At 41.9% G+C, this 24848-nt stretch overlaps 1 long non-coding RNA gene across 2 annotated transcripts; it reads right to left on the reverse strand.

The window, feature by feature from the left end:
• Positions 1 to 2813: 2813 nt before the first annotated feature.
• LOC146440853 (uncharacterized) lies at positions 2814 to 24131 on the reverse strand. Of its 2 annotated transcripts, none has more exons than XR_014849699.1 (2): positions 21390 to 24131; positions 2814 to 4856 (listed from the first exon to the last, which is right to left on the reverse strand). It is a non-coding gene; the product is annotated as an uncharacterized LOC146440853 (long non-coding RNA). The 2 variants fall into 2 exon arrangements; XR_014849700.1 differs by lacking the exon at positions 21390 to 24131 and adding an exon at positions 19941 to 20687.
• Between the last annotated feature and the right edge of the window lie 717 nt (positions 24132 to 24848).

The raw sequence follows: 24848 nt of genomic DNA on the forward strand, positions 1-24848 counted from the left end.
GTCCTGATTACAGCAAAAGCTTCAGGCCTCTGGATTGATTTATGGTATTACTGAAGTACACTCTGGCTTGAAAATTTTATTTGTATATTTTCAAGACTGATTGGATGGGAATAAAATAACTGTGGAATAACAATGAAAATACTATGACAAGAGGGTATTGCATAGTTATGTAATAATTTGTTATTTAACTATAACTGCTTTAAATATGACTGTGATAGATGCCATTTTCCTGTGTGTCTAGGACATACTCTTTAGACTACCACCAGTGTCTCATGACACTGGTGAGAATGATTCAAAGGTGATTTGAATGGATTAAATGTAGCTGCTGTCTTTGAACAGGTTTTTGTGGAACTCAACCTCAACAGCCTCCATATGAACCATGGAAAAGGGTACACAGGCATCTGTGGAAAGACAAGTCTGTCTTGGCCTTATTTTGTGAAACTTGGGGGTTAGTAGGGACAGCATGTAGCAGAAGAGCAAGAAAAGAAGTATCTTGATCCAAGATAATAGGTGAAAAGCTAAAAAAAAAATTCCTTGGCTGAGTGTCCTGCAAAAAGGGGAAAGACCTATGTGCAGAATGCTGAGCACTTGCTGTTTAATTCTTCCTGTGTTGAGGAGAAAAAACTTTGGGTGATCACTATGAATAGAGAGGATAGCCTAAACCTCGTATTGCTTAGTGAGCAATTTTTATTCCTAACAGATCCCACCTGCAGGACTGTGCATTGCAACCACTCAGGTTAAAAAGAAATAGTCCTATTTTCTTCTTAAACACTTTTAGAGTATCATTAAAGTTCATATATGAACTTTGCATGCAGAGCTATTCTGCAGACCTATTTATAACATTGTCTTTAGAAACCCTCTTCAGAAACATAACTCAATGTCAAACTCCCTCTAACCAATCAATCTCTGTTATAAAATAAACTGGTTGCTGATAGAACTACCACTCACTTTTTTTCCCTTTGAAAAAAACAGTCAAACCGTATTTTCTTTAGCACTAACAGAGGCAAGGCAGGAACCTGTCCTTTTCCAAAATGAGGTGATGTGCATCTGTGTGCTAACAGTAACTATGTTATCTAGAAATTCTTTCAAGCCACTGAAACTCTTTCAATAAGCTCCTTTATTTCCAGCTTCAACTCCCTTCTCCTGTAAAAAAATACCAAGTCTGGGTTGCTTTAAAAAAATCAAATACAAACTTACCTATTACCTTTATGCCTCTGAGAATGATGGTTGTGTGCTACAAGATGTAGCAAGCTCATGCTAAAACAAAACTCTTTCTGTGGCATATCCATTATTGTCCCCTACTGAGTAACTATCACCTGCCTTCTACAGATTCTTTATGGTTAACAGAGATGCTGCTTCTGGCCAGAGCAGCTTCAGTACAGAGTCATAGCTTCCAGGGCTGTGTTATCATTTACACCTGTGCAAAGTAGATATAAACTCACTTTGCACTCACTTCACACAGGTGCAGATGACTGCACAAGGTGAGAGGCAGTGGACAATCAAGCCCAGAACGACTGCAAAGTGCTTAGGCAGGGTATGATGGAGACCAAGAGACACACACGGGATACAGTGATCAGTAGGCAAGCAAATGTCAGCAGTGGTTTTGGGAGTCGATTTTCCCTCATTGTGCCAGCAGTGTCTATTATTTGCAGTGGAAGTCATCCGTGTGTGCCCAGCAGATAATAAATCAGCTGCTGTGTGAATACCACAGGCCTGCCTGCTCCAGCTCCCTCTGGCACTGCTGTTAGGCTCCGGCTGCAGCAGGAAACCTGTGCTGCCACCCGGGCTGGAGGATGCTGGGTGGCTGTGTGGCTCTGAGATCTGTTTATGTGGAGAATCAAGCTAAGCCTAGGGGCTTTGGCTTGGTTTAGGGAATGTTTCTTGTTGTGAGTTAAACAGCTTACGCAAAAACCTGGCTTGAACACTGCTGAAGTAGTACAGGTGCTCCTAGCCCTTTTTGTTATATTGCCTCCTAAAGCTGCCCAAGAGCTAAGGAGTGCAAGAGCTTTCAAAGGAAACTTTACTTTTTATGAGCTGTTGGATAGGACAGAGTAGACAGATCTAAAATTAATCTGCTGCCCTTTGTCAGAGCTCTCTGACCATACGGATAAAGACAGTAATTACCACAATGGGCTGTTTGGGGGATGTTGGAGAGAAATTTTTTCATGCTGAGTTTTTTAGCTTGAAGATTAGGGTTTATATAACAACTTTGCATGGTAGTCTGAAAAAGACCTTCTGAAATGTGTTCCTCTTAGCCTTACACCTGCCAGCTTTCTTCACTCTTCTTTCCCTAGCCTACTAATAGCGATGGTAAATGCATCCAGAGAAATATGGTTGCTATAAAGAACCAAAGTTTCTGTGTAGCGTGACATAAAATTTCTGAATGTGAAATAAAGTATGTGTGTCATTTTTCCAAGGGACTTTTAAAATGTGCCTCTGGATATATGTGAAAATATAAAATACTGCTCACAAAAAATTAAAGCAGAAAGCATACACTTGTGAAAGAAAACTACTTCATTTGTTACAGCTATCTTTTCAAGGCAAAGCAGTCACACTCTGTGTGTGACAGGCTGGAAATCTACGTGTCCCCACTGATTTTGCTGTGTTTGCAGTACCTGGTGTGAGAGAGGGCTGGCCATCAGTGCAGGAGTGTTTTCTCATGGCTACAAAGTTCTGCAGAGCCTGCTCTGAAGTCAAGCCCAACATTCATTCACATCCCACGACAATCAGGCTAAATGATTCACAAGCAAGATGATGACAGCTAGGACAAGGGATCATTTTTTGTTTTAAAACAAGCAATTTTGAGCATGTGATTGTGGCAAATAATCCAAACAGTTTCTTATTTAATGAAAGCACTTACCAATGACAGCATCAAAGATGTGGTGGCAAGGGAGGGTAGGTGAGGGGAGGGTACTGACCCACTGCAGGCCCCTATGGGCTGGAAAAATCAGACTCTAGAAATAGACAACTGTCTCAATACTTACATTAACAATAGAGTGAAAGAAGTCTTTTTTTTCAGGAACAGGATTGAGCAAAGGACTTTTACCCTCTATTCCTGTTTTCCTAGTAAGTTATGAAATATTTATTTACCCCAAATCAGGTACCTCTAGTGGCTTCTTCTGTAATGGGCTTTTAGGGGTCTTTTCAGCATGAGCTACAATTAACAGAAAGAACATGTTCCCTTTAGATAGAGCAGGATGAAAGCAAATCAGAGGAGGAATTAACCCCACACAAATATATTGTGAGAGATTCCATGTCAAAACTACAGCTTGATAGGGAAAAACTAAAGTAAAGGCAATAATACAAAAACACCAGAATACAACCCGCCAGCCTGTTGGTCAGGGTGGTGATAACAGTCCAGTTAAATGGTGGCTGCAGTCCCGTTGGAGTGATGGATGTGGTCTGGCTGAAGTGGTGATACTGAAGAAAGATCTGGTCTGTCTCTGGAGGTCCATTGGTGACTCTCGAGCTCTTCTCCTCTGGGAATCCAGTGGAAGTTATAGTCCAGTGTTCCAAAGTCTCAGTTCATACTCAGGAAGGAACGTTCAGTTCCTCCCCTCTGGGCAGGACATCTCACAATGGGATGACGTAATTCTGAGTCATTCCAGGTGACCTTGATGGCCCATTAGCAGAGATGGTCCCCACAGAATGGATGCTGCATCCCTGGAGGGTGTTATCAGGGCTGAGTCACAGAGAGGATAAAGAACACTGCCCCACTTACCTTAACAGCTCATAGAAATGGTAATAGAGCACATTTTTGGGTACACCTTCCACATAACCCAAGACAAGCTGCAAGGGCCTGAAGTTCCTTCAGCTGCTCTACTTCATCTTCTTCACCTGCAGTCCCAGATGCAGCACACTCCACGTTGCCTCAAAGCATGTGTTTCTTCACAGTATGGGAACAGCAGTGAAACGTCTGTACCTGGTTGTGTTGAAATCCCTGGAGGCAGCTGAGGTAAGATGTGGGCTATTTCACCATACTTGGCACTTGTCAGAGGATCCCTCCATCACCTCATCAATGACAGCTGACACCTGGTGCCCACAGTAATGCCCTGCTAGTCATGGTCCTTGGTGTGCACAGTCTTCAGCTTCTGTGAAATACTGTGACTAGATCCTTGCAGATTTATCAATATATCTCCTAGGTCTATCAAATGCCCTGAATTAAAAAGGCAGGCTGACAGCAGCCTGGTATCAGGTACCTTCTATGCTGCTGCTATGAAACCATTTTCTTCTTCTACCCAGTCACTATTAAATCTGCTGATATTTGCTGAAGGTATATTTAAAGTACTAAAATGTCTTTCCTTTTTAGTGGGTATTTTTTCACTAAAACATATCTAAAGCTGTGGTGGATTCTTTATTATTTTAAAATCTAAAGTCAAGGAAGATTTAAATAGCTAAATATAAAACAGATTATCTGGAAAACGGTCCCTTATTAAGAAACCATCATAGTGCCTAAGTCTCCTCTTCAGCCCTCATTTTTTTTTTGGTACCCAAGGAACCAACTTAGGTCAGTCCTAACTTATACCTAAAACCAGGCTTGAGATTTTTCTTTTTCTAAGTCCCCAGAGGATCCAGTTTTCTCTCATACACGCACACCAGATAATGCTTCAGCACAAAATCATGGAAAGTTTTTTCCTTAAAACATATCCAGCAATATGTCACCTGAGACTTCCACCTTGTCCAGAGTTTAGAGAATTTTGCTGGAAGCTGGAGGACCAGGTTTCAATGCTGTTGCATTCTCTCCTGTGAGTATGCAGGACCACCAAGAGTGCTGTGTGGTCACCCTGCTGGAAGGGTCACTCAGTCCCTTCTGCTGCAATGGAGCATTTCTTGTGAGAGGAAGATGCAGAGAGGGTCTGTGAAGGAGAGATGCAGAAAGGTAGAAGGGAATGGGAGCACAAGACAGTGAGGAGCTCTGGGAGAAGAAGGGTCAGGTCCTGTCCCTAGAAGCTCCTTGTAAGGGACAGGTGGGAAGCCCACATGCCCTTCTCCCAGCAAAGTGTTCCTACCAGTACACTGGCAGCCTCCACCTTCCCTGTGGGACAACAGATGCCTCAAAGACTGTGTGCCACATGCAGAGGGAGCTCCATGTAGTTTCTCCTGCCTGGACTGTCTGACAGCCTCTTCAAAGCTCCCCACACCAATGGGAAGCTGCTCACTGCAACTGCCTTATGCAGGTATTTGCTTTATCATTCATGCCTTGTGCACATTCCTCACGTTTAAACTATGGAAGCAGAACAAATTGAGCATGTCAACCTTTCTTCCCTCCTTCTTGTCATCCAGTTTGCTTCTACAGATCTTCTACCCACTCTTGAATGCTGCTATAGCATGTTAACAGATTGGCCTTCAAATGTTTCCATTTACATCTCTTTTTCCCCCAGTTACAGACTTAGCAATCTATAGGGGAAGCATCCAGCATGCCCATAAATCACAGTATAGTGGAGAATATTGCTTCTGTTTCCAGCTTGTGTGTAGGAACAGATCTATTTGGTCTGGAATTATCAACACTGACTGCACCCAGCACACACAAGCTACCACATACCTTTGCTGTCTGCGCCTGCAAAAATGAGTCTGCAAGTCTTAGAGATGTCTGTCTAAGACTTGGTATTGCTCCCTTGTGCCTCCTGTCTCCCTTTCCTCTGCTCTGGAGGGTTACTCAGCATGAACAAATGGACTTTCCTTTCTCTGTGGGCTCCTTGTTTCTATTTGCCAATGCCATGTTTTGGGATTACAACTTCTGAAAGCTTTCATGAGCCTGAAACTGAGAAGATCAAATGGAGACCATTGAACCCTAATGTGTCTATCAGCTCAAAAAGCACCTCTTTTTCACCAGTCTCTTATTTGTCTAAAAATATATTTTTACAAATGAGTGTGTACAAGCATGTGTGGGTGCAAAGGCAAGAATGCAATCTGAGAAAAAAACAGCCCCTCTTGTCCCCAGCTTGGCTGCCCCATCATTTGGTTGCACTTGCACTGCCTGGTTCTGGTCCTGTTTGGCTCAGGAAGGTTTGAAAATGCTGTCTTTTTTTTTTTTTTAACCAAATTCACTGCTAAAGTCCAGCAATCACTGACATCCAGTGGCAACTGAGGATAATTACAAATGTTTATTTTCGGAGAGGCTTGTTTGCTGCCTGGGGAAGACCCAGTTACACTGGAGGTTTATTTTTGAGCTCTACAAAAGGAGGATAAGTCAATTGAAGTAAAATTCTGCTTTTGTTAGGTGGGAGAGGGCAGGTACCTGAGAACCAGTATCAAAAAACGTCTCTATGTTTCCTCTACACAGGGTCTCCAAGTCTAACTGTGCTGCTGAACAGTTTGGGAGTAAACCCAGATGGGAAACTGAGTTCTGCCTTTTGGAAACTCCAGTGAGACCAGACCTGAAGTTTCCTGCCCCAAGCCGTTTTGAGTGGAATAAAATTAGGCCTTGAGCAACAGTGACCCCACTATGTTGGTCTAATAAAAACACTGTGCTGCAGGGTGAGCCCTTCAGCCTCTCCCCAGGAAGGCTCAAATATCAATTAAATCCTCTGGTGGGTGACCCTGCCTGAAGAAAACAACATCAAAATTATAGTTTTTGCTTAATTCCATTCAGTACAGATAATTAACAATTTATTCATACTGGAAGGGGGTTGGGAGTGCATTGTGTACCTTTTTTATAACAGTGCAAATACTACATGTTCATAAATGTTTGTTTACTCATCTTTATTTCTGTAAAAAACAATGTGGGCTATGGGACAACTGCTGAGAGAGCTACCTAGTTCTTTGGTTTGGTCTTTTTCCATGCAGTCACTCTCTACAGTGTTAGCCTGCATTTGGAGAGTGCTTAGAAGCCATTGTAAGGAAAAAAGGTCAAATTCCCATAAAAAGCATGGAGATAAGACTTTGGATGGCACAGCCAGGCAGAATTACTACAGTAAATCAGTAAATGTTGATTTGTCAGTGAAAGCATAACTATGAAACTGAACTTCTGTGCAGGACCTCTCTGATGCTTGTTTCTCTCTCTCTCTCTCTTTTTTTTTTTTTTTTTCCCTTTTATGCGGGGAAAGAAGGGTAACAAAAAGAATAAATTCATCTTACTTTTATTTTAATTCCTATAATTCTTTCAAGTGTATTAGAGTAGAAGGTAAATTTTGACAAGCATAAAATACTTCCCGTGCAGCAAACTTTAATGGTTGCTGACATCACTGTAATTTATACTTTGGGCCTTTGTAAACAGTTTGCACAGAATGCTTTGTAAGCAATCTGAGCTCATTGCAAGGGCTCTGACACTTTCTAGATGCATGACTTCATCTGTCTCTTCCCCTTCAGCCTCCAGCCCTTTTTTCTTCACTCCTTCCACCCTTTCTAATACCTCTTGCAGAGAGAGTATCCTTACAACTTTTCTGGCAGTCACCACAGGCCCCTTCTCACTGACATGTCACAGTAGTATCTCTTGGAGCTTTGGCCATAAGCAAGACCCCATCATAGGGCATGAGCCATTTAACAGATGCTCTCTGCTGCAAGGGGTTCAGAGGTGGAGGATGCACCCAACACAAAGGGAGCCCATAGCTCATGCTAAGCTCTGGCTGGGATTTGAGGCCACTTTCACTTGTGTGTTCTGCTCCAGGTGAGATGCACTGAGGAGCAGCAGAGAAAGCTGGGAAGGGAGAAGCAGCAGCACACTTGAAAGTGACAGATTTAAATGTAATGAAAAAAGGAAATTTCACTTCCTTCCCTTGAGTTTGATAGATTTTAGTTTGTGTCCTCTGCCCATCTGGGTAGGGAAATTTTCTGTTTTGCATTGTATGGAGGGCCAAACTGAAGAGCCATGGCCTAAAAAGTGGGAGAAAGGAGTAACACCTCCCTGGCAACACATGAGACCACTCTCCCTGGATCATCTTGGCTGACAATGCTGGGATGTGAGCAAGGGCTCTCCTCTTCCCCTGCTCTGTCTCACCAACAGTGAGAGCCATTGAATGCTCATGGAGAGCATTAAGAGAAAACTGCAGTGATCAGGGAAGTGCTCAAGAAGCTGAAGGCGCTGAGCTTAGTCTGAGGCTGACACAAGTCTCTACACAGCATCCCTAATGAAGGATTGCTCTGCCCATATTTGGGGAGAAAGCCAGAATCTCCTTTCTGATACTGAAATAAAGCAGCCCCCTTTCAGACCAGTCAGGAAAGTAATTGTTCATTCCTCAGGTTGAGCCGCACATATGCAATCTCTTTGTTAAGTAGCTTTCTAAATTTTTGCTCCTTGGCTCTTCCAGTCGCAGCCTGTGTGATTGCCAGCCCTGAGTGCTGGCCAGGAAACCCCAGCCCCAGCCCAGGAGGGGTGAGTGCAGCACAGCTCTTACAGCACAGACACGGCTGGAAATGGGCCGCTGCTTGCAGCCACTGGGGAAGCGGGGGAAAAGTCCATGCTTCCCAAATACAGCTTCCAAAATTCAATACAGGTCCTCTGGCTCCAAAGCATGCAGAGATCTTAATTCTAAGAGAAGAGCAGTGTGTGGAAAAGAAAGGGAAGCCTTGGTGGCTACTGCTGGCAAAGGTGAGATGGACGAGCAGAAAACCATCTTTTCTTACACAATATCTATCAGCCTCAATGTCATTACACTTTAGGTAAATATGCTCAGGCAGAAAGCCCAGCAGTGTGAAAGAACAGGGTAACTAGTTCAGATAGAAGGGAATTAAAACTGTGGCAAGCTAAAACCAAAGCCAGATCTGTTTGTGGTGTGGAAATAACTTTGCTACTGCCTTGAACGCCACCCTTCAGAGTGGTGGAGTTGGAGCATGCTGTGGGGGAGATGTCTTACAGATACCTGTCCCTCATCTGCATGGTCAGATCTGCAAAGTGGCAGTCTGTTTCTAGGATCTGGAAGTGGTGTTTAGGTAACCAAAGCTCTGGTTCCCATCTAACTTACAGCTTGCAAAGTCACCATATATCTGTGTAGTTTTGACATTAAAAACCACCATGGCAGCAAAATTACATTTTGTACCACTTTGTACAGGCATAAAGGCTTCGTAGACTTAGGCTGCAAAGAAATGAAGAGGGAGAAACCCTTGTCCCATATCATTCTCAGCGCATTGAGACTTCTGGACTGGAGGAAGGCAAAAAAGCATTGCTCGATTCATTTCCATTAGAAATTGAATGGGCTTCCACATTCCTGGACAGCACATGACAGGAGGCATTGGCTCATAAGGAGCTAGTTTGCAATTTAACCATGACTGGCTGAAGGACTTGGAAATAAGAAGTGTTTTTCCACATGGACGCTATTGAAACGTGAGCCTGAAAGTTTGTCCAGCCAACAGCTGGGATTCACACCTTTCTTTCTGTACCTCTATTTCTTGGTTCTGCCAAGGGTGGGTATTATCTGTCTGTTTCATAGCTTTAAGACTGGAGAAGGCCTTGGCTGAGATGAGGTAATATTTCTGAAAGCAAATCATAATACCAGGGTTAAGAAACAGGCAATTTTTGTTGCTGGTGCTGTTTTCTGCAAGAAGAGTCTCACTGTTGTGTGCTGAGCAGCCCAGGCCAGCGGCTTAGTTACCAGGCTGCTAGATGTCACATTAAGGACTGGCAGAAGGGGCCAAAAATAACTTTTCTGCATGACTCTTCTTCCTAACATAATGGGTGAGTGGTTCCTGTCTTCTATGACCACAGAAAGTCCTGCTCAGGTTACCAGCATCAATTACTTTATGAGATCTAAATATGTCCTTCTCAGGAGAAAAAGATGGTTATTTCACATTTTATGTAGAAACAGAAAAAATGAGCCTGCAAGGTCTCCAATCCAGAACACCAATTTTGAGGCTGTTTACCTACTTTGAAGAAAACATGTACTGAAGTCCCTGGTTTTTGTCAAATGAAGGGTTTTGAAATCTTTGCCTCCTTCTACTGAGCAAGAGAATAGCTCTTTGCTGGCTAGTGTCTCTTATGAACAGATCCACAGATAGACACTCAGCTTGCAGCTTAGCACTTGGGTTTTAATCTTTACTCTGGTTAATCCTAACACAAAGCAGAACAGCTTTAATTGCAGATGATGAGCATGAGAGAGAGCAAACCCCAGCATTTCTGGCAGCCAAATACTTGTTTGGGATTTGCCACAATGACAAGCAATTTGAATTTTCCTCCTCCATATGTTTAGCAACTATTATGGCCTGCTGGGCTTTTCTGAAATACAGCTGCCAGGCTCTGACCAGAAATTTTGTCATGGCTCTGAGAAGATACCCCATGCAGTCAGTATTTTCCTCTTGCTTTGTCTCAGGGCTGCTGCTCTGGGTGAGCGCTGTTAGCACGTCAGGACTCAGTAGCAGAGAACATTCCATTCCTGCTGTCCTCGTCAGGACCACAAAACCGGAATGATAATTTAAAAAATTGTTTTGGCTCAGACCTGGAGTTTCAATAATTCTTGAATTTTCAGCAAACCAAGAACCCTGTGCTGATTGAATGGGTCATCTTGTTTCCCTGTGTGTTTTTTAAAATAGCACCATTGAGCCATAGCAAAAGCAATGGCAACACAGATCCATGCACTCTTCACAGCATGTGGGGTGGCATCTCTCCTGCACCAGCCTCCAGAGCAGAAGGCAGGAGGTTTGTATGGGGAGGAGAGGTGGGATTTTACGTTGCTATGCCTAATGCAGAACAGTTTCCAACCAAATCAGGTCTGTGTGCAGCACACCCTAGTCATGTGCTGTAGGATCCATGGGGGTAGAGCACTCCCAGAATCCCCTCTCCTTGTATTTGACATATATCATTGCATATCTGTTGGAGGAGGAAGAAGCTGGGTTTGCCATTCCCACACTCTTCGGTTGTTTTTTGGTTGGACAAAGCAGCACATCAGCTGACACACCTCTGATGTTCTCAGTTCCTTCTGCATGAAATTTACCATTGAAAGGTTAAAAATTATCTCACCACTTCATATTGCTAATTCTTTTGGGTTGGTGAAAATTGCTGTGCTGCTATTTCTCTCTGGATTTTTTCTTCTTTTAGGCAAATAAATGAGATGTGGGGTGGCAAATCCCTCAGCCTACTACTTATGACTCTACACACAAGGCTGGGCTAAAATTAGGAGGATAAGCAGTGGGAAAGACCATGTCCAGTGACACACATTAATGAAAGAGAGGATACATGTGACAGAAGGCAGGTTTTCCATTTTGTTGTTTTCTTTCTGAGCCTACTCAGTGCAACTATACTCAGAGGCTTATATTAAGCCATGCTTCAGGGGGTGGAAATGAAGCAAAAAGATCTTCTGTCTCCTTGGGGTTGGGAGGCAGCTTGGGTTTTCTGTGGGGTGACTGGGGCAGCATTCAAAAGGTCTTGGGGGCTTTGCATGCTCAACTTCTTCAGCATACTAACTCACATCCACTGGCCAGTCTTTATGAAGCATTTAATTCTGTAGTTTTAGAGCTGTTGAAAAAGCAAAGGGAAGATTTATAACAACATTTGCTAACTCTAGGCCAACTGGTTTGGCACAGGAAAGAACTATGTTTTTCAGAACAGCTTTTCAACATTCCACTGTTAGCTAAAATGTATGAAAATTACAGTTTTTAAATGACCAGATGTTTTTCCCGAGAAAGAAATAGATTGCCTGAAAGGGGAAGATGAGGCCTGAACTCGGGCTTCTATGCTACTACTGTCAACTTTTCAGCTAATGGATGACCTACTACCATCTAAAACTACTAAATTTGTGTGATTAATGCTGCTAAATTGCAGCCACAGTATATTTATAATTTTCTGTGTCAGCTTGATACCATTTGTGCAGCATCACTATAAAAGGTGAAGGAGAGAAAAGGCGATTAATCTGGCGTCCTTGTACAGAACAATATGGCATAGCTCTCCTCGAAGCAGAAGCTTTCAAGTGAATTAAACTAATGGTTTCATCTGTTTCATTTCCAGCTCTATTTTTTTTAAATCAAGAGCAGCAGATCCTTTCCATGTTGTCTGCTTCTCTAGACAGAAACTGAGACTAGAAATGTTCTTGCTTTTGGCTTCAAATTGCTCGCTACAGCACGATCATCCAGTATTTTATTCATGTGACTTATCAAGAGCATGGGGATCTTATTTTGGCCACCCATAATAGTCTAATTGGACTTGCCTGTGTTAAAAATCTGTGCTGGATTGATGGGATTCTTCAAATGCTTTTCTTATTGCTCTGTTGAGCAGTTACCAGTCAAACGAGATTAAGAACAAAGAGCAGATATGATGGCCTTGGGTTTCAATCCTCCTCCTTACTTTATAGCCATTGTTTAAGGTGTCCAAAAGAAATCCCATAATAGAAAAGCTCTTTTTTCCTCTTCTCCTTCAAAGCAGACCCTTGTTAAGGGGGAAATTAAATGAAGCTGAAGATGGTGGAGGAGTTATTGAAAGTACAATTATGGCTGTGCAATGCCGTTCTCCAGTAGAAAAGAGCCAGTTCCTTTGCCAGGCCCAGCTGGCTGCCTCCATGCCCAAATACCAGGAGTTCTTGTTTGCCACCATTGCATTATAGGTGAGAACAGGAGCATCCCAAAGCCCCCTGACCAACCCCACAAGGTGTAGCTTAGCCCTTGGCAGGAGAAGCCAGGAGCAGTCAGCACTATGGGGATCAAGCCCAGAAAGTCCCTGCTTCTTCTCCTAAAAAGGCAGCATCACCTGGCTCTGCTTCTCTTCTAAAAGAGTTGACAAAAATGCTGCTTAAAAATCTGTTTAAAATTACGTATTCTCTGCTTGAGGGTTTGCTAAGCTCATTATAGAAGTGGAATGAAATTCCACAGCACGTTTAGCATTTTTCTTGTTCTTATTTTCTGAGCTTTTCCAACCTAATAGAGAATGACTGATCCTACTGGTGATCTGAGAGGGATGCAGTGGAGGAATCACAGCAGGCTGAGCACCATAGCAATACTGTGACTACCAGTTTGGCTACTTTATTGTGCAAGCTGATCCAAGGAGGGATTAAGAGGATTTTGTTTTCCATTTTTTAAGTTGAATGGGCTGGGATGAAAGCCTTTTACTGCATTTCTGAACAAGTCAGGATATTTAGAAAAGCAGGAACAATGGACTGCACCAGACTTGGACTTTGAGCAATATAAAATCATTTTCCATAGGAGACTGTATGAAACCACCCAGCTTTCCTGTCTTTGATCCTTTAGTGGTCACTGATGACCTCTCGTCTTTCTCTGTTCCTTAAAGCCTTCTGCAAGGAGCCACCCCGCCGCTGTCTGGTGAGTAATGGGAAAAACGCAGCCCTGAACGTCTGATTGCCAGGACATATTAAAGTCTGAGGGATGTGTGGTGGTTCAGATCAAATACGAATCAACAATAAGCCATGGCTTAAATTGAGTTGACCTTCACCTTCTGACAGGTTTGAAAATGATTGATTGTTTTTCATTTGTTCCTCCACACCCCCCCATGCTCCCCACCCCCAATTCCTAATTAAGGACAGAAGCAAAGGGAACAGCTAATTGTTATCACCAGTTTGGATTTCCAGACTAAGAAACGTCAGTTCAGGGAAATGTTGTCCAAATGTTTTGCTACACTGACCCACGGCCAGGAATTTTCAACACTGCGCTCATTGCTAATCTGTATGCATCAAATCATGCACATTTTTCTCTTTTAGCACTTACCACTTGTGCCTGCAGACCGTTCAGGTCTTGACCAGAGCTTCTGCCATAGAGGCAGGATTTCTCTTTCCCACTAGCACAGAGAGTGCAGGCAAGGAGGGAGTAAGCCTCAAGTTTAATGATCAATACCTCATTGCAGATTGCTGACCTTTCATCCCTGCCACCACAGTGAGCTGCAGACTTTGTTGACACTTTTGCAAAACCAAGGCCTCAGTACCTCACATATATTAGCTTTTGTGGCCCTTTGAAGGCTACTGCTATTTAGTTAACTTCACCCATATACCTGTTGCTTGATATGTACTTGTTCTACACAATTAAGGGTTTGCAGTTACATTGCTCAAACTGAGTACAGTTTTACTAAAACCAAGGCTGTACAAATGGCCAAGCAAGCTCTCAATTCAGCAGATTGCAAAGGAAGAAGTCTCTTGATCTGGACCACGCAAAACAGTACAAAATTTGTGACTAAACGTCTCCTGCAGCTCCTGTGAATCTACACAGTAGCGTGGGCACATGTGGAAGCAAAGGTTCATCAACTGGCTCCCAGAGGGGAGCAGAAGGAGGGTTTGTCTTCTTCCCTTCCCTCCCTCCCTCCCCCATGTCTGTAGCCCAGCAGTTATCTCAGCTGGCTTATGTTACAAATGACCCAACTTCAAAACTTGTCTGTCTGATTTGGAGGGCTCCAGAGGCTTACCCCAACTTTTAGCTTCTTTCACAAGGAATACCAGACATCTACACCAAGCAATTATTTTATATAGCTTCCCTTTAGGTCATCTTGCAGCAGGAGGCCCACCCTGGGAATCACTCCAGTCCTAGCACATGGGGACTCTCAACAGGCCAACACACTGAAGGACTGTTTCTGCTTTAGGCACTAGCAGCAGCAACCTGGGCCAATAAATCTTCCATCCTTCACAGAGGAAAAATCAGCCAGAAAAACCTGTACAAAACCTTATCTCAAAGCAGGTCACCACTAGGTTGATTATCAGGTGTATTAAAGTCCATTTTTGTGCTTAATTGTACTCATCAGAAATCTACCATATTAAAAAATAATGGGAAGTTCTTTTTCAATAAGTAAATGGGAAAGGTGTCAGAAAGACAACAGGTACTGCCAGCAATCACGTGTAATAATTTGGAAGCACATTACACCTCTAAATGAAGCATGTCTGTTAGTGTTCACACACATCACAGTGTCTGAGTTTATGTTTAAAGACCATAAATAACTACACTGCCAAAGTAATAAAGCACATGCAAGCTACTAACCTAGAGACAGCATGACTACAGCAGTCCAAACTGTCAGGTATAGTTTACAACTTCACAAAATTTTGGAAACAACAACTGTGAAAACTGGCTATCCACATGTAACAGAAATTTCTTCTACTGGCTGAGATCAAGCACAGAGCTGAATCCCATATGTGTATTTTTGTGAGTATCCACACTATAGGTATACATGCATGTGTATATATGCACAAATACTAAGAGTACCAAAGATTTTTTTTTAATTTCGGCATTTTCTAGAGCTTATTTAGATTTTTCTCTAATGGATGTAATAAATAAAAAACAAAGGAATTTAAATCATTATCAGGATAATCCACTACCATTCAAAGTTTTTAATAATAACCAGAGTTTTAAAGCACATTTAGCAAATTATGACCGATACACTCAAATTCAGCCCATTGGTCAGTATATCTGGAAGATAAGTTTTATTAATACTGATATCATACAAAAGAACTGCAAAGGAAGACAGTGCAGTCAGATTACTCTGTGTGAATGATATTATATTTATGAAAACACACACACATATATATATATATAGTTAAAATACTATGTACAAATAAATCTCAAGAAATTCTGTCAAAATCTAAATCTTTTTTAATGTATTCTTTGGAACAATACATACAAGCTTCAGCTGTGAGCTTGATCTCAGCCAATGGAAGAGATTTGTTGATACTCTCAGGTAGGTATTCTTCACAGTTCTCATTTCCAAACTTCTGCAAAGTAATAAATCACACCTGACAATTACTATTGATTTTCTGTATTTTGAAATTGCTTTGTTCAGAAATCAAATTAAGCTTGTGAAGTGGCAGCAACTGTACTTTGTCATTAGTTCAGATTACAATTTTTGTGTAGGGCATTTCTATTTGAGTGTTTTGAGTTATCACTGTTTTCTAGTTGGACATGTGATAAGTAAAATCAACCAGATCCACAACTGATTGTGATTCTTCTCAAGACAGAAGAGCCTCCTCCCCCAGCCAGTGGAATGTGCAGGATATTTCTGAGCAGACAGCATAAAATAAATTATGAGCTTAGAAGAAATTCCTTAACATTTTATTGGTTTGATTCCATAAAACATGCAATAATTATGCCCATTCTCAGTATTAATTTTAACACTTTCTAATATTTTTAAATACATGTATTTCTGTTTGGTGGTTTCAGTTTCCCTTGTTTAGTACTTGAAGCCCTCAGCTGAGATTTTGAGGGGAAAGAGTCAATTCCCATCAGACACTGGTGTTTTTTCTAACCAAAGGACAAAATCCCCATCCCTCTCAAATCAACGAAGGCTCAGGTTCTAGGCCAGAATCTGACAAGCAATGTGTTTGATGTTAATCACTTTCTCTTGGGTGTCTCTGTGGATGTGTTTCTGTGGGAGCCAAGGGGACAGTCATAAATCAGCGGCTCGCCTGGTGCTGTCCAAGGTAACAGCGTCCTGCCGTGCTGGGCTGCACCCAGGGCTGCTCCATGACACACAACTCAACACAACTGTGTGCTGCACTGCTCACACAGCCAGGGAGAGCATCACTTCAGCAGCATTGCCCCATCTTCTTGGGACTTGAGTATCAAAGTCATGACTGGAACCTCTCCCCAAGACAATACACATAGATCCAAGTACCAGCTTTTCAACTTCTCTGAATCTTAACAGGCCCCCTCAAAACAACCCAAACCCAGAAAAGATTAATATCTGTGTTTGAAGAGCCTGTGACATTTTGGCAAATGTTTAATCACAGTAATTCAAAATGCATCATCCATTATTTTAAGCTTCTTTAAACTTCCCAGAAACATGCCTCTTTGCTGTCTCAGTAAGTCTCGTAAAGTCAAAATTGCAGCGACACAAAAGTTGCATTTTTAACAGAGACTGCATGCAACCACAGAGATCTACTTGGCAGGAAGGGAGAAAGAGAGATCTGTGTGTATGCTTACATACACCTTCACTGTTTCAGGCAATGTATAATAATTTCCCTTGTGAATAGCTATAAAGTTATTGTAGCATTAAAGCTGGATAGACCTACAGTAATGGCATTTCCTGACATTTCCAAATGTTAAAAGGTCAACAAAAACAGTACGTATGGAAACAATCTCTTGTCATTACATTCTATACCACAAATTAAATAAACATTTCCTCTTTTTTCTCCCTTCTGCTGTCATTCAATGTAAAAACCTAAACTAAGCCATCAGAATAGCATGAAGGCAGTAAGAGCTTTAATTAAAGAAGAATTCAATAAAAGCAATCTATTCAGTTTCAGTTAGATTCAGTTTTTCTTCACTTACTAAGAATTAATGAAATTACAGCAGTAACCACTCACTTAAACATGAATCTGTGCAGAGAAACTCTTCCTCAAAAGGAAACTTCTAGTAGCAAGAGCCACCCATCCCTAACCAGTACACAGACTGTTAACATACTGTGATAATTCCCTTTGCTTTACACACTGTGCAAGAACACAGCTCCCAGTGAGGCATGAAAGCTCAGACACTGCCTTGTACACACCAACAAACCCATCAACAATAATTTTTTAACTGCTTTTAAAATCAGAGCAGGATCCAGCTGCTCCTAACATCAGCCTTAATCTCTATGGGTCACACCTTATTAGACAAATCAGCAATCAGCACTGGGATGCTCAGCACAGATGGTCATTGTCCATAAAATCACAGAATCATTTAGGTTGGGAAAGACCTCCAAGATCATCAAATCCAACGTATGTTTGAACACTACCATGTCAACTAAACCAAAGCATTCAATTCCATGTCCATGTTTCTTGAACACCTCCAAGGATGGTGACTCCACCACTTCCCTGGGCAGCCCATTCCAGCCCTTTCAGTGAAGAAATTCTTCCTGATACCTAACCTGAACTTTCCCTGGCACAACATGAGGCCATGTCTTGTCCTGTTTCTGTTTGCCTGGGGGAAGAAGCCAACTCCCACTTGGATACAATCTCCTTCCAGGCAGTTGTGGGGAGTGAGTGCTATGATAGCCCAAAATAGTATGACTGAGGGAGCAGACATATGTCTCAAAGTCAGCAAGAGAGACTTGGAGATGTCTTCTCCTGCCAATTTGTTTCATTGCTGCAAATTATTTTCCTGTCCTTTCCCTGCATCTAAATACACAAATAAATAGATAAATAAGGGTCTGTACCAAGGATGTTCCTCAGTTCTTCACCAGTTTCTTTCTTCTGCAGAAAATAACCTGGTAAAGCACAAGTCAAAAGGAAGATTTCTGAAATGGCACCACCACCTCTGTGCTGTCCAAAATGTGCCCCCTCAGGCAGCACAACCACACGAAGTTACATTCCCCCTAACAATAACCTGTTGTGTCCGTTGAGGAATACCAATGTTGTTGCTCAGGCAGTTTGCTATAGGCATCCTCAACGGTTTTGGTACAGCTTACCAGCAACATCTGGAGAACAGCCTGACATACTGAAACTTTTCTTTGCTCTCATTTTTTGTGCGGATGTGATGATAACTTCTCTTGTGGCCCTCTGCTTTCATAATTGGTGCTTCTTCTCTTGTCCCACATCTGAAAAAGGGCCTGAAAACTGTACACCTCCTAAATAGAAGTTATTTGCCCCACTGGCTTTGGCACTTCTTGGCCTTCTAGACATCTGTTATCTTCAAATTATTTTCCACGGACAGAAAATGCACAAACCCATACAGTGGTTGCACTGTCACCCTCTCTGTCCTAGGGCAAATTTTTCTCCTGGAGGAAAAATTACTTCTGCAAACATCTGGAATAAGGCATTTTTACTATTTAGACCCACTGCTTTCAGCTGCACAGTAGCACACACCTAATCTATGTGCAGAGGATGACACTTCACCTTTCACCAGACATGTAGCCTCGCATACGAAATGGAAAATGAGAGGCTCTGGTAATGTAACAGTTCAGAGCATAAACTGCTGGTTAGATCTTCAAACACACCCCATACCCCTCAGGCTGGTGGAAGACGCATGAGGCTCTGAGGACAGATTAGGGTCAACTACAGGAAGTTCCATCCCAAACTTTGTTTCCAGGACCTGGACCCAGAATGAATACGGTAGGAAAAACCTCCCTAATAAGTCAAACTCTTTCTTCTTTCACTAAATAAACCAAACATTTTTCTAACCTGTATTGTTTCTGGCTCTGCTCACTGCTCAGCCCCTTATTGCAGCTTACTCCAAAATTCCTTACTGGGTGTTTGGCAGAGTGAGTATGATCTATAGCGTGACCTTGCAATTCAGAGCACCGCTGTCATTCTGCATAATGCACTGTAAAGCATAGCTTTTATTGGAAATGAAGCTGCATAAATAAACACTCTAATGTGAAGTAAAACATTTTGCGTTAGCAATGTGCAGATATAGTTTGGGAGAAATTAGTTATTAGAGAGCCAAAAACCAAGCAGCGATGTGCCTACATTATTTTGATCCTTTAAAAATATAGCCAGACTCTAATAATTTTATTTCAGTTTTGTAGTCTTTCATTAGGGGGAAGATTTGTTTGCATACTAGAGAGAGCTGAATGGGATTAAACCCTTCTCCGGGGCTCTTTCATCAGAGATTCAACCCTCTACTTCACCACAATGTCTATAGACAGGCACTGATTGCATGACGTAAGGAAAGAGCAAAGTGAATCCAGTTTTGCAAACCTGATCAAAGATGGGTTGTGCTTTAGTTATCTAAGTGGAACCTCTTTGTCTCCACCAGAGTAGCTTTACTTTTCTTACATATGCTTTCTGACAGCTTGCTGAAAAACCATCTTGCTAATGCATGCATTCTAACATGCTTTAATTTTGTGCTTTTTCACTCCATTATTAATTGAGCCATCACTATTTGTTCAGAATTCAAGGCTGACTGCATCCAGTGCACTTAAAAAACATATGGGCAAAACTCATAGGCATCAGCTTTGCATACCATACAGCATGAGAGGTGACAGTACCAATTATGTGTCTGGAAAGAGACACTCCAGCCGGGCTACAGACAGTTAGCTAATATTATTCCAATGTGTCATTTTGAGAGGGAATAAACCTGTCCTGGTCATCAGCTATGTAAAATGCTGGAATCATTAGGCTAACTCTGGCAGTATCTTGCTGGTTGGGTTGGGTTGGTTTTTCAGTAACAATACTCACAGTCATTCAGTCAAATACTTGTGCCAGAGCTTTCGCCCACAGAAAAAGCTGCTCCTCCTTTATGAGCACATTGGTGCTTTGCTTAGCAGGTTGCAGTGTCACATCTGGCACCCCTTGGAGAGCCAGCAATAGGCATTCAACATGGTCTCTGCAGCAGACCATTCCTGGGGCAGTTGTTTGCTCCAGAAAACATACCCCAAAACAAAAATAAGAGAGAACATAATGAAAAACACAGAGCCACAGGATAGCAAATACAGCTGCTTTTTCCTTCCTCCATTACTTCAAGGCCATCCCTGCAATATGGGTTTCATTAATGGCTCAGAGACAACACTGCAGAACTACAAGTTCACGATGTTGTTGGAAAAGCCACCCCATGACATTTTATACGGTTTGGGTCAGGGGCAGGGAAGAGGAGTTTTAATTTTTTTTTTTTTTACACAAACCAACTTTAAAGAAAATTATTATTAGGTGCATTTTAACACTGGCAGCAGCTGGGCTGAAGTGAAAATATGCATGTACACTTAACCAACAGCAAAAACTTTCTGTGCAGCTTTACACAAACTAGAAAAAAAAAAAAAAAAGAAACATAAATATGAGACATAAGCTGGGTTTGAGCAGCTGAGTACAACTCTTGAATTTGCTCAATTTGAAAGGCCTTTGGATCAGGGTCAGTCACTTCATCTGTGCTTAGCTATAGATTGATGGATCTCCCATCCTCTATTCATAGTTTTCTACTAAATCACACAAACAATTATTTCACAGTGTCATCATATTTGAAAGTCAGGTACTATAAAAATAAAGCATAATGATATCAGACAGCCCGATGTTAGTGAACTATTGAAACACAGTATTTACATCAAGAAATATATGGATTTCACCTTCAAGTGAGCTTTCAACTTGGCCAATTATCAGAGTTTCAGATACATAAAACAATTCTGTGAAAGCAGAGTGGAGATAAAACAGTACAGTTCTGAAACTACCTCTAAGACACTAATTAGTATTTGAGGCTGCCATACAGCCAGCCCCACAGTGGCCTTTCAGCCCAAATAACTGCTATGCCCATTGCAGCAGAGCCTGGCTGTGCTGGCAGCAGGGCACCAGTGCCAGGCTCAGCTCCTGTGATCGTCCAGCCTCAGCCATCCCTGTGCCCCACCACACTCAGTGCTCCAGGACAGCCACATCTCCACCACTCAAACAGGTGCTTTATTCATGGCTGGCAAAACAGAATAATTTCACAAAGCCTGAAGTTTCTAGTCCAGAGGAAACCTTCCCAGTGGTGTAGCAGGATACAATGGCCTCAGCTGGGCACAGCCTGACAAAGCCCAGCCTCCCTCAGCCTCACCGAGGCTACTCTGCTTCTCTCACCATGTGGGAGAGCACAATGGGGCTGCCTGCACCTAACAAGTCCCTAAAGAGCTGCTCACAAAACAAACCTACTGGATACATCACCTGAAACAGAGAACAACAGGAAATGTTTCAATTTATGAATTGCTCTGCTGCAGTCCAGGACGAAATCACATCCCATGTTCCACCTGCTGAGACAGGAAAGGACCTGCCCAGTGAATGAAGGCTGTCTAGTCTCTTGCATTGCATCTACAAAGCTAGAAAAGTCAATTAAGAGGCCTCTGATCTGGAGTACATTTATGTATAAATATTCTAGGCTAGGCATACTCTATATATACATGTCATAACAAATTTCCTTGGGCATTTGTGGTGAGCTGTCCTGGTACTACTTATTAGAGAAAACACTGGATACTGAAAGTCTGCTTGTCTCCTCACACACTGCTGGTGTAAGAATATTAAACTCATATCTTCAGTCTTACATTATGTATTCTTTGCCTGACTTTGTTTTAATTGTTTTTGTGTGTGTGGACAAATCCCAAGGCATATGTGCAAATTAGGATTCCTGTCCCATGCCAGTCTGGGCACATGACTTGTTTACAAGCTCATTTAAAAATGTGAGTCTTGTCATTTCAATCTGCTACAGTAATTTAGCTCTAATGTGGAACTGGTGCCAGGGGTTTGAAGGGTTATTTTTCCTCTCTGTGGACAAACTGCTATATTGTGGTTACATTCCTACTTAATGGCATGAAGCCACTTAAAAGAGCTAACCTGCTCTATGCAAATGTTAACAATAACAATTTTCTGATAATACCATTCCACTTAAAATAAAATAGAAAATCAACTGCTGCTGTTACTGAAATATGCAGGTACTCAGACCCATGGCATGATGGCAGAGAGTGCTCCCTCTGCTTGCATCTCTGTCACAGACAAAAGCTGGGCATGAGCTCTGAAATAACTGGATTATTCTCGATATGTTTGCAAAATCAGATGAGCTTACTGTTACCGCCATGTAATTGTCTCTCCCATAATTCCCCATTCTTTTCCTTTTCCATATCATGACAGAGAGCAACACAGGAATGCAGTACTATGCAGCATGGCTAAAAGAGCATCAGCAGCAGACTTGGAGACAGGTAGATGGCTCTGAGGCCAAAGCAGAGGCCCAAAGCAAACCAAAGGGTAAGAAAAGCGCTGGCAACTGGGTGCCACGTCTGGAAGATGTATAACTTCATCTTGCAGATGCAGTTAATGCTGAGTGGCCAGAGCAGTTGTCTTCAATTATGGTGAGAGCCAAAGGGTAGAGAGAAACATAGAGGGTAATGAGAACTAGATGCTGTTCTGCCAGTTCTTGAAATATTATATGTTTATTCATTTAGTTACCAAAACACCAACTGTTTTCAAAAGAAATCTAAACTTTGTATATGTCTGGGTGCAATACAAGTGCACAAACTAGTCTGCATGCAAGACAGTAGTTAGCTACAGTGGATGGCAATGGTACTGATGTTTATAATTCATAACACCCTCTTGGTCAAAATCCAGGAATCTGGCATAGGTACTGAGGCATTATGAAATCCCCAGAAATTGTCATCACAAGTAATTCAGAGATTATTATCTGCAGAACCCCAAGAATGTGCTTTGTAGCACACACTGTCCTTGTCCTAAATGCTTATACTCCTGTTTGAAATGTCACTTGTCACGAGGGAGGACACTTGTCCAGCGCAATTTTAAGATCAGTAATGGCATGATTTATGGCAGAAAGATCACAGCTCTGCTCAGGAGACATTGGCAACTCCTCAGGAAATATTGATTAGATGGTGAAAAGCTTAGCTTCCTTCTCTGTGGAACAATAGACTCTAGCTGGGTTCTTTGTACTGAAACATATTGTATACAAAGCAGATGACAGGCAGAGAACATTGACTCAGATGGAGAAGAGACTTAATTCATGTCCTCACCCTCTCCTGCTTTCAGAATTGCCTTAAGCCATGCAAAACATCTCTTTGAGGCACAGGCAGTACAGCTACAAATAAAAAATCAGGCCATTTTTAGCTCTGTCTCTGCAAGTCTCCACAGCTCATGTCATTCACAGCTCCCCTTAGTGCACTGCCTCAGGCTTAAGTGTAATTTACTCCCAAGGCTGTTCCTCTCCCCCTGTTAGATCTTCTGTCACAGGGTATCATCCCTCCCTTCCTCCTGTCCATCACTGGGTTTCGGTCTGGGCACCACCATCCACCACCTTTCTCAGTGCAGCACTACCAGAAGGCTGATTGCTGCTCAAGGTATTCCAAGGAGTCAGACTAAAACCAAGCTCTATCAGCCTGCAGGATTTCTCTTACCATGCAAGAGCAAGTTCCACTGTTCCACACAGGCATCTCGTGATTAATGTTTTTCCCTTTCCTGTATCAGGTCTGGTTTAAGTTGTAGATGTTAATAGTTGACGCTGCCCTTTTACTTAATCTAAGCCACCTTGAAAACTCTGGGTGGCATTAAATAACAAAGTGTGTGCAATAAAATAAATGGATTGTATATACCAGTAGGATAACATTCTTCAAATGGTTGGAATCTCAAATGAAGCATGAATAAGGAGCAGTCTAACACCTTTGGAGTTAGACAAATCTGAACCAGCCAGACTATGGGTACTTGGCTTTTCAGATGTAAGAAATCAGTAATTTTCTTTGTCAGAACCTACAGTAGGCTTTGAATGTTTTTCTTATTCCTTGGCTAAAATAATAAATCAAAGAAATTCATGGTGTCATATGCAAATGGAGATACTACCAGTTCAAAACAGAAGGAATACAGCTTAAGGCCCGGCTGTCTGAAATCTTAACCTTTTAAATGTTAAAAAAAAAAAGAAAAAAAGAAAAAAAGGACTGATATGATTAATTTTGTTACTAGATCCAACAAAACGTGGACATAATAAATTACAGTGAAGAGAGAGCTATGATTCCTATATCTGGATATCCATCCAACGCTGCAGGCAGCAGCACTGCAAACTGTGCCCATAAGACTCACTCCTTCTGGTGAATTGAGGGTCTTTTGTTAAGCCTCCAAAGTTTCAAAACATGCTGTTCTGAAGTCCATAGCCTTTTGAGTCAACGGTTTGTGAAAATAATTCACCAACACACACAATGGTTCAAGCACTATGGCATATAACACACTGTACTGGCTGTATCAATCAGTCGTAGTGTTGAGGACACTGAGTTTAATACAAATTGTTTGCCAAAGGAGAACATTACTTGAAAAGAAGAGAGGTTACTCAATGTTTTTCTTCCAGGTCCGTGAATGCCTTACTTTTGAAGGTTACTTATGCCACCAAGTTGTCCACATGTGCAGTGCTATAAAAATTCCACCATTGGAGTTCAAGAGATATTTAAAAAGTAACAGGCAGAATCCTAGCCAAAGAAGTATTTTATCTTTGTAGACAGAACTTGGTAAACTAAGTTTCATGTCTTCCTCAATCAATTTTTGCTCTTGATGGAATATGTAGATGATAAGCACATCATGCTGTTCAAAAGCTGACTGTGAAAAATTCTTACTTTATATTCTGCAAATATAAATACAGCCCCTGAT

The sequence above is a fragment of the Lichenostomus cassidix genome, chromosome 2, assembly GCF_008360975.1.
Source record: "Lichenostomus cassidix isolate B80296 chromosome 2, HeHo_3.0, whole genome shotgun sequence".
In the NCBI taxonomy this organism is placed as follows: domain Eukaryota; kingdom Metazoa; phylum Chordata; class Aves; order Passeriformes; family Meliphagidae; genus Lichenostomus; species Lichenostomus cassidix.